The sequence below is a fragment of the Macadamia integrifolia genome, unplaced genomic scaffold (genome assembly GCF_013358625.1).
Source record: "Macadamia integrifolia cultivar HAES 741 unplaced genomic scaffold, SCU_Mint_v3 scaffold1465, whole genome shotgun sequence".
NCBI lineage: Eukaryota > Viridiplantae > Streptophyta > Magnoliopsida > Proteales > Proteaceae > Macadamia > Macadamia integrifolia.
In genome coordinates this window covers 178713-189619 of record NW_024868214.1, presented here as the reverse complement: position 1 = coordinate 189619, position 10907 = coordinate 178713, and positions in this window count along the sequence as shown.

Below are 10907 nucleotides of genomic sequence, written 5' to 3'. Positions count from 1 at the left end.
GTCATTCAACTAATTTCCAAAGTGCTAGTCTTCGATTGTTCTACTAATATTGATGACATTCCCCGCTCAGTTAGAACCTGGAAACCACGGATAAGAAACTGGCACGGTGGGTGACCCCGGGAAGGAGGCTACTATTCTTAGGTCAGTTTTCTGATAAAAATAGAAGGGTTAGTCAGCAAAGCTCAGAGTGTTCTGAGTGTAATGATCTCTGATGACTATGAGCCACAAAACAATATAAGCTGATACATAAATTTAAAATTTAAATACTTTGAAATTGTATGAGCAATCAATAAGAGACATACCTGTTAGATTTTTAGCCAAAACAGATGTGGAGGACAGACCACGTCGTTCGGCTAATTTCCAAAGTGCTCATCTTTGAGTGTTCAGTTAATGTTAATGAAGTTTCCCACTCAAGAAGAATTTGTAAACCATAGATAAGAAACTGGCCCAGGGTGACCCCGAGAAGAAGGATCCGATGCCTAAGTTAGTATTCTGATAAAAATTAAAGGGTAAGTAGGTAGTGCTCAGAGTGTTCTGAGTGTTATGATCCCTGACAACTATGAGCCACAAAACAATAGAAGCCGATATATAAACTCAAATTAAATGCATTGAAATTTTATGAGCAATTTCTAAGAGACATACCTATTGGGATTTCAGTCAAGACAGATGTGGAGGGCTGAAAGCAACATTCGGCTAATTTTTAAAGTGCAAGTCTTTAAGTTTTTGGCTACGGTTGATGAAGTTTCCCGCTCAGTTAGAACCTGCAAATCACAGATAAGAAACTGGCTCGGTGGGTGACCCCAGGAAGGAGGCTCCGATGCTTAAGTCAATATTCTGATAAAAATAGAAGGGTTAGCCGACAAAGCTCAATGTGTACTGAGTGTAATGATCTCTGACGACAATGAGCCATAAAATAATAGAAGCCAATAACATAAACTTAAAATTTAAATGCGTTGAAATTTTATGAGCAATTGGTAAGGGACATACCTATTAGTATTTTGAGCCGAAACAGAAGTGGAGGAAAGCATCATTTGACTAATTTCCAAAGTTCTCGTCATCTAGTGTTCGGCTAATGTGGATAAAGTTTCCCGCTTAGTTAGAAGCTATAAACCACAAATAAAAAACTAGTTCGAAGTGTGACCCCAAGAAGAAGTCTCACATGCCTAAGTTAGTATTATGATAAAAATAGAAGGGTGAGTAGACCGAGTTCTGAGTGTTCAAAGTGTCTAACCCTAAAAATCAGTTTAACTCTTCTTTATATAATGGTTGGCGGCTCTCCTTATTGGTTGATTGTTTGCTGTCTTTGCCGATGTGAACTCATGAGCTTTTGATTAAGCAATCACCATTTGAGCTTTGTTGGTAGATCTCATATATGACAAGTACACTCAATAACTTGAAAGTGCTGTAATTATATGAAAAGTACTCACAATTACTTAGAAGTAGTACAAATTATATGACAAGTAATCTAAGTAACTTAGGAAGGTCTAGCGATAATACTTATAAGAACGTTGTAGGATTTCTATCAGTTTGCATCTTGATATGAAATAGTTGAATTAGAGACAGTTTAGAACCAACATGTTCTACAAATTACCTATCGGTTGGACCAATATAAGAAATAAGTACGAGAGTGGTAAGTATAGACAGAATATTATAACATAGGAATTGGGCTCCTAGCACAATAGAACAAATATTCTCACCCTTAGACAAGGAAACTGCATATCATACACTTGAAGTCTACCAATGATGTTGTAATACCTTAAACTAGAAGCAACTGATGTAGTGTTATATCCTAGTTGGCATAAGAAGGTAGGCTACTCTGCCATGGATCCCTATGTACAGTAGTGGGAGCGAGGGAATTTGGTAAATTCATGGGTTAAGGAAGAAGCATAAAAATAGCCAAAAATGAGTGGAACCAGTCCTATAATGGGTGGATTCAAGAACCCAAAGGTTGGGACATCTAGTGGTATAAGAATGCATAAACTAGCGAGATTCCCTACTACCAACTAACTAGTAGGTTCGAGTGGCAGAATGAAGGAAAAATTAGAATTTTTTAATGGGACCCACATGCCAACACCCACAGGCATCGCACTTATGCAACATGTAGAGGTCATCATGCTGACCAAATCCAAATTAATAAGTCAATATTTGGAGGGTCACATTAAAGGGAATTAAATTTTATATAATTTATGTTTTAAAAGTAGTTTTTAGAATTAAATTTTAGAACAAATTTCATAGTTGGATTTGTTCAGCCAAACGAGCCTTAAGGACCCTTAGGGCTGAACCTTGAAAGCCCAAAACCACCTCTGTTATTCCATTCTTTTGCTGTATACTATGGTGGAACAGTAAGAAGTAGAAAAAAAAGGAGAGGGTGATGGACTGGGATTGTTGCACATGGACTGCAACTGCTGCCCCTATTGCTACTGCTGCACCTTTATCTGCTACTACTGGTTGTTGGACTGCAACGGCTAACCATATTACTACTGGTTCTTCAAAACGGGCCCTAACGGCCCTTAGGGCTGAACGTTATAAGCCCAAAACTGCCTCTGTTGTTCCATTATTCTGCTATATACTATAGTGGAATAGTAAGAAGATGAAGAAGAAGAAGAAGAAGGAGATGGGGGCTGTTAAACGTGGATTGCAGCCGCTGCCCCTATTGCAATTGGTGCTGCTGGTTGTTGGACGCTAGCTGCTGCCCCTATTGCTACTGCCGTACCTTCATCTGCTGCTGCCGGTTGTTGTTGGTGCAAGCGAAGGCTAAATGATGAAGCCTCTTGCTGCTGCATAAGGTTGCTACTGATACAAGCTATAAGGAAGGAAATTATTGTACAAGAAGGCTGCAAACTGCTGTCCCGAAGTTCAGATGTTGCTAGGACTGAAATTGCTACAAACTAAAGCTCATTCAAGCTTGGAAGATTACTACTACCCGGCTGTACATAGAGTTGATGCTGCTCACAGCTAGGTTGGGCTGTTAGAACCTTCTTTTTTCTGTACGCATACTCAATAAGATAAAATTCTTCCACCCTATATGCTGTACAGCAGTTTCATTAAGTAGGAATAAAAACCGGTTAGGGTTTCAAGCATGCAGCCACCCAAAATTTGCGAATAAAAGAATTAGGTTGCATAAAGTAGAGAGAAGCATACTCGGTTAGGAATTCAGTAAATTTGGAACTAAAATTTAGTCCCTATATACTTATTTTGTACTAAGTGGCAGAATTCCTAAATTTAATAGGAGTTTAGGGTTATAATTTACCATTTACCCATCTCTGAGAACTCCAATTGGGAGGAATATTAGCATACATGGTATAAATTAGTAATTAAGTTGGGAATAGTAAATTTAGTTAATTAGTATTGGGTTTTATGCATGCCATGAGTTCTTACCTAATTTTCTTTAAGAAATCAAGTAAGAATGCTCCAATTCGACACTATCTTTTTTTCGCTCCCTACTTGAGCTGAATTGGAGCTGGAGTGTGGCTCATCCATACTTTTTATAATAGCCCAGGTCAAATTAAATTAGTATGGGAGGTGGGAAATTTCTGATTGCAGAATTATAAGGTTTAACTCAGGAAATTGGGAAGAAATTTGAAAGTATGTTAAGGCAGAATTTTAAGTTAGGAAATTGGTGATTTTGAGGGCTTCAAAATGACCCTAGGGACAAGGAGATACCTAGAAGTGACATTTAGCAAATTTTCAAAGTTCTTATCTATGAGTGTTCAACTAATGTTGCTGAAATTTCCGGCTCAATAGAACCTACAAACCATAGATAAAAAACTAGCCCGGATGGTGACCCTGGGAAGGAGGCTCCGATTCCTAAGTCTGTATTCTGATAAAAATGGAAGGGAGAGTGGGTAGAGCTCTGAGTGTTCTGAGTGTCGTACCATAAAATAAGTTTAAATCTTCTTTATATCGTGGTGTGTGTCTCTTCCCATTGGATGGCTGGTTGCTATCCTTGATGATGTGGACTCGTGAGCTTTTGATTGAGCGATCACCATTCTATCTGAGGTGGAAGATCTCATATATGATAAGTACATTCAACAACTTAAAAGAGTAATAAATTATATAAAAAGTACCCTCAGTAACTTAAAATTCATGCAAATTATATGAAAATTAATCCCAGTAACTTAAGAAGGTCTAGCAATAATACTTATAAGAACGTTGCAAGATTTGTGTCCAACCTGATCCCAACTATTTTACATATCGTTTGGCAGCTAATTTTCCTTTCCATATGTATATATGTCCTTACCACTTGTTGATAGCAATTTTAGGTCTGCCCCTATCTCTTCTGGAACCCTTTATTTGAATTTGGTCATTTTTCAAACTGAGGCTTACATAGTTCTCCTTAGAATATGACCATACCACCTCAGATGGCTGTTATGGTGCTTGTCTCGAGTTGGTGTGATCCCCAGTTACTTTCTTATGCTATCATTTCTTAATTTATCCCTATTGGTCTTACCGCATATCGCACATAACATCGCCATCTCTGCTACACCCAGAGATGAGGATCCCATATAACATCCTCATCTCTGGGTGTAGCAGAAATGAGGATGTTATGAAGGATGAGCCGCAAGACCCGAAGGGATAAGTAACAAATGTATAAATTAGTATTAAAAATAAAAAATACTTTCTTGTGCATTTAAATTGTGGAAAAATTAATAAGAATTCTCTCTGTGATGCCCTTTTGTATTAGGTGACGTACTGGCTCTCAGTAACTATAGGCTCCATTATGTTTTGTTCAAACCTTTTCTATAGATTGTAAGTGATCAATAAGAAAATTATAATTACAGGGAAAGTTCAACCATATAATGAGTTTCGGTATCAATTCGCTACTTTCGACTCCAAAGAGTAAAATTTCCTAGGAAACTTCAATATTTGTGAATTTTTGCCAAACTAATCTTATTTTGACTAAGTGCGTGTAAGTATATGATCCCTGACGACTAAGTTCCATAAAACAAAAGTAGCCGATATGTAAATTTAAATTTAAATCTGTTTAAATTGTACCAGCAACGGTTAGAGACATATCTGTTAGGATTTTTAGGCAAGACTGATGTGGAGAGCTGAAAGAGTTGTTCAACTAATTTTCAAAGTGCTCATCTTCGAGTGTTCGGCTAATGTTGATGAATTTTCGCGCTCAGTTAGAACCTACAAACCAAAGATAAGAAACTGGCCCATTGGGTGACCCCGGGAAGAAGGCTCCCTGATGCCTAAGTTAGTAAACTAATAAAAATTGAAGGATAAGTAGGCTGAGCTCAGAGTATTCTGAGTGTTATGACCCCTGACGACTATGAGCCACAAACTATAGAAGCCAATATATAAACTCAAATTTTAATGTGTTGAAATTATATGAGCAAACACTAAGAGATATACCTGTTGGGCTTTTTAGTCAAGACATATGTGGAAGGCTGAAAACGACGTTCAGCTAATTTTCAAAGTGCAAGTCTTTGAGTGTTCTGCTAATATTGATAAAGTTTCCCACTCAGTTAGAATCTGCAAACCACAGATAAGAAACTAACCTAGAGGGTGACCCTGGGAAGAAGGCTCTGATGCCTAAGTCAGTATTCTAACAAAAATGGATGGGTGAGTAAGCAACGCTTAGCATGTTAAGAGAGTTATGATCCCTGACCATTATGAGCCACAAAACAATATAAGCCGATACATAAACTTAAAATTTAAATACTTTAAAATTGTATGAGCAATCAGTAAGAGACATACCTGTTGGGTTTTCAGCCAAAACAGATGCGGAGGACTAGTAGCGTCGTTCGGCTAATTTCCAAAGTGCTCATCTTTGAGTGTTCGGCCAATGTTAATGAAGTTTCCTACTCAGAAAGAACCTATAAACCATAAATAAGAAACTGGCCCAGGGTGACCCCGAGAAGAAGGCTCCGATGCAAAAGTTAGTATTCTGACAAAAATTGGAGGGTGAGTAGGTAGAGCTCAGAGTGTTGTGAGTGTTATGATCCCTAACGACTATGAGCCACAAAACAATAGAAGCCGATATAGAAAATCAAACTTAAATGCATTGAAATTTTATGAGCAATTGGTAGGGGACATAGCTGTTGGGATTTTCAGTCGAGACAGATGTGGAGGGCTGAAAGCATCATTCGGCCAATTTTTAAAGTGCAAGTCTTTAAGTTTTTGGCTAATGTTGACGAAGTTTCCCGCTCAGTTAGAACCTGCAAACCACAAATAAGAAATTGGCCCGATGGGTGACCTCGGGAAAGAGGCTCCGATGCTTAAGTCAGTATTCTAATAAAAATAGAAGGGTCAATCGAAAAATCTTAGAGTGTAATGATCTCTGATGACTATAAGCCGCAAAATAATAGAAGCCGATACATAAACTTAAAATTTAAATGTGTTAAAATTTTACAAGCAATTGGTAAGGGACATACCTATTGGTATTTTCAGCCGAAACAGATGTAGAGGGCTAAAAGCATCATTTGGCTAATTTCTAAAGTTCTCGTCTTCGAGTGCTCGGCTAAAGTTGATAAAGTTTCCCGCTTAGTTAGAACCTGCAAACCACATATAAGAAACTGGCTCAGAGGGTGACCCCAGGAAGAAGTCTCCGATGCCTAAGTCAGTATTCTGATAAAAATAGAAGGGTGAGTAGACAGAGTTCTGAGTGTTCTAAGTGTTCTAAATGTCTTACCCTAAAAATCAGTTTAAGTCTTCTTTATATAGTGGTTGGTGGCTCTCCTTCTTAGTTGACTGTTTGCTATCTTTGACGATGTGAAATCGTGAGCTTTTGATTGAGCGATCACAATTTGAGCTGTGTTGGTAGATCTCATATATGACAAGTTCACTCAATTACTTGAAAGAGCTGTAATTATTTGAAAAGTACTTAGAAATTTTTATAAGTTGTGCAAATTATATGACAAGTAATCTAAGTAACTTAGGAAGGTCTAGCGATACAACTTATAAGAGCGTTGTAGGATTTCTATTAGTTTACATCTTGATATGAAATAGTTGGGGCAGAATTTTAACTTAGGAAATTGGTGATTTTGAGGGCTTTAAAATGATCCTAGGGACAAGAGATACCTAGAAGTAACATTTAGAAAATTTTCGCAGTTCTTATCTATGAGTGTTCGACTAATGTTGCTGAAATTTTCCGCTCAATAGAACCTGCAAACCATAGATAAAAAAACTGGCTCGGAGGGTGACCTTGGGAAGAAGGCTCCGATGCCTAAGTCAGTATTCTGATAAAAATGGAAGGGAGAGTAAGCAAAGCTCTGAGTGTTTTGAGTGTCGTACCATAAAATAAGTTTAAATCTTCTTTATATCATGGTCTGTGTCTCTTCCTATTGGATGGTTGGTTGCTATCCTTGCTGACGTGGACTCGTGAGCTTTTGATCGTGCGATCACCATTCTAGCTGAGGTGGAAGATCTCATATATGATAAGTACATCCAATAACTTAAAAGAGCAACAAATTATATGAAAAGTACTCTCAATAACTTAAAATTCATGCAAATTATATGAAAAGTAATCCCAGTAACTTAAGAAGGTCTAGCAATAATACTTATAAGAACGTTGTAAGATTTGTGTACAACCTGATCCCAACTAATTTACACATTGTCCGGTAGCTAATTTTCCTTTCCATATGTATATATGTCCTTACCACCTGTTGATAGTAATTTTAGGTCTGCCCCTATCTCTTCTGGAACCCTCTATTTGAATTTAGTCATTTTTCCAAATTGAGGCTTACATAGGTCTCCATGGAATATGACCATACCACCTCAAATGGCTGTTATAGTGCTTGTCTCGAGTTTATGTGACCACCACTTACTTTTTCATGCAATAATTTCTAAATTTATCACACCTGGTCTTGCCGCATATCGCACATAACATCGCCATCTCTACTATACCTAGAGATGAGGATACCATATAACATCCTCATCTCTGGGTGTAGCAGAAATGAGGATGTTATGAGGGATGAGCAGCAAGACCTGGAGGGATAAATAATGAATTTTCAAAGTGCTTATCCTCGAGTGTTCGGCTAATGTTAATGAAGTTTCTGACTCAGTAAGAACCTGTAGACCACAGATAAGAAACTGGCCTAGGGTGACCCCGAGAAGAAGGCTCCGATGCCTAAGTCAATATTCTGACAAAAATTGATGCATGAGTAGGCAGAGCTCAGAGTGTTCTGAGTGTTAAGATCCCTGACGACTTTGAGCCACAAAACAATTGAAGCCGCCGATATAAAAACTCAAATTTTAAAATTTTATGAGCTATTGGTAGGAGACATCCCTGTTAGGACTTTCAGTTGAGACAGATGTGGAGGGATGAAAGCATCATTCGGTTAATTTTTAAAGTGCAAAACTTTAAGTTTTTGGCTAATGTTGAGGAAGATTCCCGCTCTATTAGAACCTGTAAACCACAGATAAGAAACTGGCCAGGTGGGTGACCTCGGGAAGGAGGCTCCGATGCTTAGGTCAGTATTCTGATAAAAATAGAAGGGTCATTCGGCAAAGCTCAGAGTGTAATGATCTATGACAACTATGAGCCACAAATTAATAGAAGTCGATACATAAACTTAAAATTTAAATATATTAAAATTTTATGAGCAATTGGTAAGGGACATACCTATTGATATTTTCTGCTGAAACAGATGTGGAAGGCTGAAAGCATCATTTGGCAATTTCCAATGTTCTCATCTTCGAGTGTTTGGCTAATGTTGATGAAGTTTCCTACTTAGAACCTATAAACCACAGATAAGAAACTGGCTCGGAGGTTAACCCCAGGGATATAGCCAAAATAACCTCTCGGTGGGGGCAATGACACGTGTCGTCATTAGCCAAACACTCGAAGATGAGGGGAATATTCCCCCTAGAAGGTTGGACGTATTCGAGTGGGACTCTAAGAGGGAAGAAGGGGGAAACCCTAAACCCAAAGAGCTATATAAGAAGGCACGGAAGAAAGGGGAAGGTAAGTTCTGATACCCTCACCATTACTCCCTTATTGAACTGTGCGGCCTACCCTGACTTAAGCGTCGGAGGACTAACCCCGGACAAAGCTCTGGGCCTCCGTCGTATGTGTTTGTGTAGGTTCGACTAGCGGGGTATTTTTGGCACCAACAGCTTGGCGCTGTCCGTGGGAACGACGGTAATGGTGGGGAGAACCTACAACCGAAAGAGGACGAGAGCGACGTCCAACATAGACATGGGGGAAGAACCCTCAGGGGAGCTTCCTCCCTCGACGGAGACAGGACGAGAAAGGGGCCATGACGACCGGGAAGTGTCCGTCAGATACTAGCGTTCGGCTAGATATTCAGTACATGAAGGCAGCGACCATCAGCCTCCCGTAGCCCAGGAGTACGTAACGAGGTAGCAGTTCGAAGACCTCCACAGGACAAATATAACCGGATGGCCGAGACTATGAGGGAGGTCTCCAAAGCTGTCTCCCACAGGACCGGCGGAGCACAGGTCTCCACGTCCAGTTTGAGAGGGCTCAAGATGAAGACCGAAGCAGTACGGGATCGACAAGGGTCGGTCGTGACCCTCGAAGCCAAGCAAGGGAGAGTCCCGTGCCCCGAAGTAGGATGCGACGCGCCGCCAGAGACCCGCATGGGGATCAGCAACAAGGAGACAAACAGAGGTCTGAGGACTCGGGATTAAAGAGGATGATCTTAGACCTGAAGGACGAGATCAGAAAGGTGGTAGAAAACCAGACGGGGAACCGCGAGCCCAACCTCACCAACGACATAGCCTTAGCTGACAAGGTCATGAGGGACCCGCTCCCAGTCGATTTTCTCCTGCCCAAGTACGACACTTATGACGGGTCAGGGGACCCCGTCGATCACCTGGAAGGTTTTAAGGTCGCCATGCAATTCCATCGCGTCTCGGAAAATATTATGTGTCGTGCCCTTCCATTGACGTTCAGGGGGGCGGCGAGGCTGTGGTACAACCGACTACCGACGAAGTCGATCCACAGTTTCAGCGACCTGAGCTACTTCTTCGTGAAGGGGTTCTCTAGTAGCCAGCCCCTCCAGAAGACTACGTTGAACCTAACCAACGTTAAACAGCAAGAAGGAGAATCGCTGCGGAACTACATGAAGCGATTCCAACAAGAAAAGATCACAATCAGGGGCCTAGACCCAAAGGAGGAGTTCACGGCCCTGCTAGGAGGCGTCAAGGACAAGGAGTTGAAGAGGTCCCTGGCGAAGCATACGCCTAGAGACCTGACCGAGCTGAGGGCGCGATGCGATAAGTACATCCAGATGGAAGAAACCCTCCAGGCCGACGAAGAAGTCGAAAGGAAGGCGGCGGGGAAGAGGCCCTCAAGGGTTGATGATAAACCCGTCGAAGAAGGAAAAAGACGAAAGTCCAAGCGCAGTCGGGCCCCCAGTCCACCAAGGAAGTTTGAGAGGTACGCACCCCTGAACCGAAGGCGAACAGAGGTGTTAATGGAGATAAAAGATTCCCCAGATGCCAGGGCCATGAAGTGGCCAGGAAAGATGGGGCGACACCCCGAAAGACGCAATGGGGACAGATATTGCCACTTCCACAGAGAACATGGCCACGATACCGAGGACTGTTGGCATCTCAAGGGGGAGATAGAAGGAATGATCAGAAGGGGATACCTGGGCAGATTTGTAGACCGGGAGAAGGAGGGAGCCCCTGATGGAAACGTCCGGAGGGATAACCGTCGGAGAGATGGTGGAGGTCGGTATGAAAGAAGGGGGCTCACCCGCAGAGGCAATCAAGAACAGCGAAGGAACCAGACACCCGAGGAAGCTGACCGTCGTCCTCGAGAGGAGAATAAGAGCCCGACCAGAGTTATAGCGACCATCTGTGGAGGCCCGGCCGCTGGAGAAAGTTCGTTCTCTGCCAGGAAGGCGAAGGCCTACGCGAGGAGAGTCCATATGGCAGAATGGCCGAACAAAAAGGTGAAGACGGGGACGGTTATCTCCTTCTCAGAT